The sequence below is a fragment of the Leopardus geoffroyi genome, chromosome A3 (assembly GCF_018350155.1).
Source record: "Leopardus geoffroyi isolate Oge1 chromosome A3, O.geoffroyi_Oge1_pat1.0, whole genome shotgun sequence".
NCBI lineage: Eukaryota > Metazoa > Chordata > Mammalia > Carnivora > Felidae > Leopardus > Leopardus geoffroyi.
In genome coordinates, this window is record NC_059336.1 from 30529010 (window position 1) to 30536725 (window position 7716).

The following is a 7716-nucleotide window of genomic DNA, read 5'->3' on the forward strand; positions in this document are numbered from 1 at the left end:
AGAAAGCCAAGGGGCACATGTGGGTTGGGAGAATTTTGTGGTAAAGGCCCTCTATTTTCTCCCAAGGCAGCATTAGGCATTCCCCTGTTGGTTTCTTGGCCATGGGTGGCATCCCATTTGAACTAGTTCAAGGAGTGAGCAGCACTGGGTTCCTGTCCTAGTGAGAGGGGACCAAAGGGGGTTCTTCCACTGACAAGCTCCTTGGAGGTGTCTGGCTACTGCTTCTGTCCCAGAGAGGCAACAGTTGGGGGTGTCCCGTGGCAGCTTGCCCATTGCACCAGGGGCCTCCTCCAGGTTCTGACAGAGCCCTTCCAGCAGGCAGAAATTACCCAACTGGGCCGGTTCAAATTCCACAGCATGTTTCCTGCTCTAATAGGAGTCTCCCAGGAATGGAGTCGGTCAGGCCTTGAGGTCACTTGCTTTCCATTGAAGGACCGTCACTAAACCGATGGCCGAGAATTGCCCCCTACCTCCCCACAGGAAAAGTAGTGTTGGCATTCCTAGTCTGATCAGTGGTGGAAGGGATTCTATAGATGAAAATCACATGCTCTCCCTGTGCTCACCTTTCTGCTCTTTTCCTTGTAGCCTAGGGCCGTGAAGTTTACAGCTGGTGTTGGGCATGGTCACCCAGTATTCCTCACTCCTGCAGCTGCTGTTAATAACAACAGCAATAATAAAAAGGGCCACTGCTTACCCCGTACTTTGCTGCGTGCCAGGCGCTGGGCTAAGCACTTTAAATATATTAACTCACTTAATCCCCAAACAACCCTATAAAGGAGGTACCATTATGACCCAGTGTATAGCTAGTCTGCAAGACTGGGAGGGAGGAAGGACCAGAGGAGACAGTACAAGGGAAAACTCTGACCCCTGAGCCCCCAGAGCTAGACGTGTTCTACGCTCATGACCCACAGCTGATTGGATGCCTTGGAGCCGGGACCCCATTTGAAGTGAGATTTCACACCAACACATTCCTGCCCAGGGTGCCAAGATCTGCCCCATGGTGTAATAGTGTAATAATTATTATAATATAATTATATTATATTAATTATTATAATTAATAGTCTTGGAGATATTGTAACAATTGGACTACAATCGTTGTATGTGTGCTCAGGCTTAACGGCCTAAGGCTATGTGAGGCAAAGCAGTGGGCTTGAGACTAAAATGCCAGGTCTCCAGAGGCCAGTTTGGTGTAGCATACATCGTTTATTAAAGGATTCTCCAGTGCCAGGTCTAAGGCCTAATATGAGTTAAGACCCTTGGGGCGCCTGGGTGGCTCAGTTGGTTAAGTGTCCGACTTCGGCTCAGGTCATGATCTCTCAGTTTGAGCCCCACGTCGGGCTCTGTGCTGACAGCTCAGAGCCTAGAGCCTGCTTCAGATTCTGGTCTCCCTCTCTCTCGGCCCCTCCCCTGCTCACACTCAGTCTCTCTCTGTCCTTCAATAATAAATGTTAACAAAAATTTTTTTTTTTTAAAAGACCGTTGCTTACTCTCCAGTGGTTGGGAATGGCTCACAAAATGTGGTGGAGACGAATGGGCTTTCATATCATACTTTCATGTATTGATACAATATTTTGCACCTCCTGTGTGCAGAGTATTGGGAAATGCCTTGGAGACACAGAATAACAAAGCAAAACCCCACCCTAAGGGCCCCCTTCCACCGCCTATTGTTTCCAGTCCAATAGTGAGTGGTCTAAAGGGGGATGCCTGAAGCAAAGGTGGGGGTAGGGAGAAGGGACAAGTGTTGTTTTGATCAGTTATATACTATTAATAATTACAATAACTAGGGTTGCCTGGATGGCTCAGTCAGTTAAATGTCCAACTCTTGGTTTTGGCTCTGGTCATGATCTCACTGTTCGCGAGATCGAATCCAGCGTGGGGCTCTGCACTGACAGTACAGAGCCTGTTTGTGATTCTCTCTCCCCTCCCTGCTCCCCCCCTCTTGAACACACGTGCGCGCACTCACACGCTCTCTCTTCCTCTCTCAAAAATAAGTAAATAAACATTAAAAAAAATAATTGCAAAAACTAAACCCAGGAAAACAGTAACACTTAGAAACTATAGGGAATAAGAAGAAAATGAAGTGTAAATTTACAAAGACGCCTAAGCAGAAAGGCTATAGTCAAAGTGTCTGACAAGATCAAGTGCTGGGGCACGTGGGTGGCTCAGTTCGGTGAAGTGTCTGACCTTGGCTCAGGTCGTGATCTCACGGTGAGTTGGAGCTGTGTGTCAGGCTCTCTGCTGTCATCACAGAGCCTGCTTCAGATCCTTTGTCCTCCTCGCTCCCTGCCCCTCTCCCACATGCACGTGTGTGCTCTGTCTCTCAAAAATGAATCAACATTAAAAACAAGCAAAACAAGATCAAGTACTGATGAAAACACAGAGCAACTGAAACTTTCACAGACATTCGGGGGTATATAAATTGGTAAAACTGTTGGCAAACTGGCAGTACCCTACTGACAGTGACCATATGCATAACTTAGGAGGTAGCAATTCCGCTCCTGGGCATGAACACAACAAACAAGAGCTTATGTCTACCAGAATGTGTGCAAGAATGTGTCTTTTTTTTTCTTTTCTTTCTTTCTTCCTCCCCCCCCCTTCCTTTCTTTTTCTTCTCCTCCTCCTCCTCCTCCCCCTCCTCCTCCTCCTCCTTCTTCTTCTTCTGTGCAAGAATGTTTCTAACTGCACTGTTCATACTAGCCCCAAACTGGTATGAGTCCCAATGTCTCTCCAAGGTAGAGTGGATAAGATAAGCTGTGGTAAAGTCACAAAGTAGAATGCCAGCATATAGAAATGAGTACAAATGAACCTATTGCTCTACACAGCAACATGGATAAATCTCACAGACCCTCTGTTGAGCAAAAGAAGTCAGAACGCACACACAAAGGTCATCGCTGTCGGATTCTGTTTCCACAAAAAGTACAGAGATTAGCAAAAATGATCCATGGCTTTGAAAGACTGGTTACCTTTGGGAGGGACAGGGAGGGACATTCTAGGGAGCAGCCCTACCTCCTGATGTAGAAGTACAGCATGATTCCTGAATATGTTCGGCTCGTGTCCAGACTCCCTGCTGGAGATACAAAAATAAACCAAGATCACCCACACGAGAACACACGGAGGCTGTGCATTCAAAGCTTGCAAAAGAGTCAGCCACTATCACTTGCATTTGGCAGGAAGGGACTCCAAGGCAGGGAGGTGGAAAGTGTTCTGGTGGAAAAGAAAGGGAGCTCCAGGTGTGTTATGATTGGAGGTTGTTTGCCCCGGATGCTGGAGGCTGGCTAACTAGAAGGGGCGCGTCGGTGATTGGCTAGGGAGCATATTTGGCTTTCTCTGGTTGGTCCTGAGTTGCAGAAATCGGGACCGGGAAGAAGCTGGCAGACACGGAGTCCTGATTGTTCTGAGCCCACCGCTGCAGACGTTATGGTTTGGCTTCCCAGGCTGGTTACTGCAGACGTTTGGGGTAAGAATGTTAGCGTCGTATATGTGTTGGCCACTGTCTGTCTGCATATTCAGTCTCTCAGGGAAGAGTATGGGCTCTGAGAGGGGCCTCTGCTGCTGGAACAGGAGGAGAGTGGGCACATGCACATTTCCTCCAGCTCCCTATCCCTCCTTGGGATAGCTGCTATTGGAAGCCTTCTTTGGTTAGACCCCTCTCATTTACTAGGCTTCCTAAGTTCCCATGGCTCGCCTCAAACCCTGCATTTAATTCCCATTTCCTTGCCTGTATTTTATTTTATTAAGTTTATTTATTTATCTTGAGAGAGAGAGAGAGATGAGGGGCAGAGAGACAGGCAGAGAGAGAATCCGAAGGAGGTTCCGCATCGTCAGCACAGAGCCCGACGCGGGGTTTGAACTCACGAACCGTGAGTTCATGACCTGAGCTGAAATAAGAGTCGGACACTTAACTCGACCGAACCACCAGTCTCCCCTACTTGCCTGTGTTTTAAAAGCCCATAGCGGGGCGCCTGGGTGGCGCAGTCGGTTAAGCGTCCGACTTCAGCCAGGTCACGATCTCGCGGTCCGTGAGTTCGAGCCCCACGTCAGGTTCTGGGCTGATGGCTCAGAGCCTGGAACCTGTTTCCGATTCTGTGTCTGCCTCTCTCTCTGCCCCTCCCCCGTTCATGCTCTCTCTCTGTCCCAAAAAGAAATAAACGTTGAAAAAAAAAATTTTTAAAAGCCCATACCGAATATCTTTTTTCTATATACTCAATGCTGTATCTATAAAACAAAACAAAACAAAACAAAATAAAAACAGGGACTCCCGGGGAGCTCAGTCAGTTAAGCCTCTGACTCTTGATCTGAAGCTCAGGTCTTGATCTCATGGTTATGAGTACAAGCCCCGCATCAGGTTCCACGCGGGGCGCAAAGTCTACTTAAAAACAACAACAACAACAGCACCCAAAATGCCTGCTCTCACTAAACACAGCTTTCTACTGAGGTAAAATATACCTAGTGGAAAGTGCACTCAGCAAGGAGGTAGGGGTCTGCGGCAGGAAGGTGGAAGTAGGCAGAGAAAGCCGGTGGGGTGTGAACAGCGGAGAAGGCGAGGAAGCTCTGGCTTATAGTTCTGGGTCCACAGCCAGCTCCCGTCATCCCTTATCATTCTGCACCCACAGACGTTGAGGCTGGACCAAGTGATGTCAAATCCTTCCTCCTCCAAGCCTCAGCCCCGTCCGCCCTTGACTGTCCTTGGCACGGATGGCTGTATGGGCTTCCTCCCCCTCCTGTTTTCTCTTCCCCCATCCCCAGGTGCCATTCCATGCCATCTGAATCACTGATTTCCTAGCAATCAGACACTGTCTTCTATTTAATCAATTCACTTGTATTTAACATAAGAAGAAAGAAAAATCCTCTCATTATCACATGCAGCTGGAAATCGGCTTCTTGCAGGAGGCTGATCCAAAGGAACGGGGAAAGAGAGAAGCTGGTAATTGTGGAAAGAATGACTTCTTCTCCTACTGGCTGTCACGACGTCCTTAGAGTTGTGAGTCCACGGACACTCGTTTGCAGTCATTCGGCTGTCGTCACTGCTAGAACTTCAGATCCTTGGACATTTCCTGCATTCAACTTGCAGTTATGAGGGTCTACTGGGGCCAGATGTCTGCTTGTAGCAAGCTTACGACAATGAGCAGAAACAGAACTTTCAAGCTGGGGCGCTTGTCCAGGACCTCTCCCCCTCTTCCCTCCTGCCCTCGTTCTCAGTTTTCCACCCAGAGAGCGGCACCTCGGCTCTCAGGGGATGTGGCAGCCTGTTACCTCCTGGACTGGCTCTGCGGACTCCTTCCGACCCAGTCCAGCAGGGGTCAGTCTCCTCCCTGAATTTTCACCTTCTTTATAATCTAGTCTCTTTAAAACATCTTTTGATTACACAGGTAATACGTGAAAATGTGCTTGCTGCAAAACATCAAAACTCCCAGCCAAACAGAGTTACGTAGGCCAGAGTTTCTCAAACTTCCGTGTAGACACAACTAGTCTGGAGATCTTATTAAAGGCGGGTGTGACTCATGGAGTCACTGCATTTCTTTTTTTTTTTTTTAATTTTTTTTTTAACGTTTATTTATTTTTGAGACAGAGAGAGACACAGCATGAACGGGGGAGGGGCAGAGAGAGAGGGAGACACAGAATCGGAAACAGGCTCCAGGCTCCGAGCCATCAGCCCAGAGCCCGACTCGGGGCTCAAACTCGTGGACCGCGAGATCGTGACCTGAGCTGAAGTCGGACGCTTAACCGGCTGAGCCACCCAGGCGCCCTGAGTCACTGCATTTCTTTTTTTTTTTTTTTTTTTTTTTTTAATTTTTTTTTTTTTCAACGTTTTATTTATTTTTGGGACAGAGAGAGACAGAGCATGAACGGGGGAGGGGCAGAGAGAGAGGGAGACACAGAATTGGAAACAGGCTCCAGGCTCTGAGCCATCAGCCCAGAGCCCGACGCGGGGCTCGAACTCACGGACCGAGAGATCGTGACCTGGCTGAAGTCGGACGCTTAACCGACTGCGCCACCCAGGCGCCCCATGAGTCACTGCATTTCTAAGGAGGCTTTGAGTAAAGACAAGGAACAGTAATTGAAAATGTCCTTCACTCCCCTACAAGTTCGAGAGACATCGTTCTTTGTGTGCTGTGCCATTTGGTAATCCTAACTTAATCCCATCCTTGGTTTGAAAGTGAGGACTCTCTGAGGTCCTGTTCAGAGCAGTAGGGGTGCGGGGTGTTCTAGCCTCTAGCTTCTTCTGTAGTTCCTCGTAGCACCCCACAAAGTATCATTGCCAAGCTTACTAGGTCTTTGTTGAATTGAATTTAGTTCATACAACAATCCAAATGGTTTGGTCCTTGTTTCAGTTGGTTGAGGTTCCTCAGGTTGTGGATTTTTTTTTCCTCTCCGTGTGCGGGATGAGGCAAATCGCTGATGAAATGGAGAACAGGGCAAAGCCGGAGCCAAAGACCCACACAGTGTTACTCAAGACCATTGGTCAACTGCTGTCATCAGATGACCTAACTGTTACTCAATAAATCACGACTCTACTATCCCTACAGTCATCCAGCATTAAGAGTATGTACAACGCAGCTCCAGTAGAGGTGTATCTGCTAATGAATGCTGCATATAAGAAACGATGCCAAAACTGAGTAGCTTAAAACTTAAAAGTAGCTTTAAAAAATTTAGTATTTCGTGGTTTCTGCGGGTTAAGATTTCAGGTGCAGGCCCTGTGGGTCATCTGGCTGAGGGTCTCACAGGAAGCTGCCATTGAGGTGTTGGCTGGGGGCTGCAGCCATCTTAGGGCTCAACCTGGAGAGGATTCACTTGCAAACTCACTCATGTGGCTGTTGTAGGAGTCAGTTCCTCGCTGAATTGTTGCTCTGTGGGCCTCACTTCCTTGCTGGCTGTTAGCCCCGAGGCTGCCCTCCACTCCCTGCTGCACAGGCCTCTCCATAAAGCAGCTCCCAACGCAGTAGCTTGCTTCATTCCGGCAAGCGGGAGAAAAGAGCTAGAGAGAGTGAGAACAAAACAGAAGTCACCGTCTTTCAGAACTTAACATTGGAAGTGATATCTCATAAATTTTGTAGTCGCACTCAAGGGGCAATTTGCCAACACGTGGCGGACACTGGGAGCATTAATGTAGAAGGTACATTAATGTATATTAATGAGCATTAATGTACATTAATGAGCATTAATGTACATTAATGTACTATAGGATGGGAAGTTAGCTCTGACCAGCAGCAGAGCATAAATATTAATATTTATGCTTAATTCTTAGACCCAGCGTAAATATTAATATTATTCTTAGACCCAGCAATCCCATTTCTAGAAATCTAAGCCAAAGATATACTGGCAAAAATAAACAAAGATGTATGTACAAGGCTAATTATTGTGGTACACTTTGTAAATGGCAAAGGACTGGAAGTAACCTAGGTGTCCGTTAATGGGACATTGGCTGAACGAACCATGGTGTCAGTGCTCTGCAGCTGTACGTAAGGATAAGAAATATCCATATGCTGCTGTGGCGTGAACTACATGTTTAGTTAAACGAGAAAAAATAGTGGAGGGGTGCCTGGCTGGCTTAGTCGGTAGAGCATCTGACTCTTGATCTCAGGGTCGTGAGTTCAAGCCCCATGTTGGGCATGGAGCCTACTTAAAAAAAAAAAAAAAAAAAAGGGAGGGGGTGGCACCTGGGTGGCTCAGTCGGCTAAGCATCTGACTCTTGGTTTCAGCTCAGGTCATGATCTC

At 47.6% G+C, this 7716-nt stretch overlaps 1 long non-coding RNA gene across 1 annotated transcript; it reads right to left on the reverse strand.

Annotated features, from left to right (window-relative positions):
• Positions 1–2342: 2342 nt before the first annotated feature.
• LOC123580459 lies at positions 2343–5621 on the reverse strand. The gene is made up of 2 exons (XR_006703310.1): positions 4447–5621; positions 2343–3067 (listed from the first exon to the last, which is right to left on the reverse strand). It is a non-coding gene; the product is annotated as an uncharacterized LOC123580459 (long non-coding RNA).
• Positions 5622–7716: the final 2095 nt, after the last annotated feature.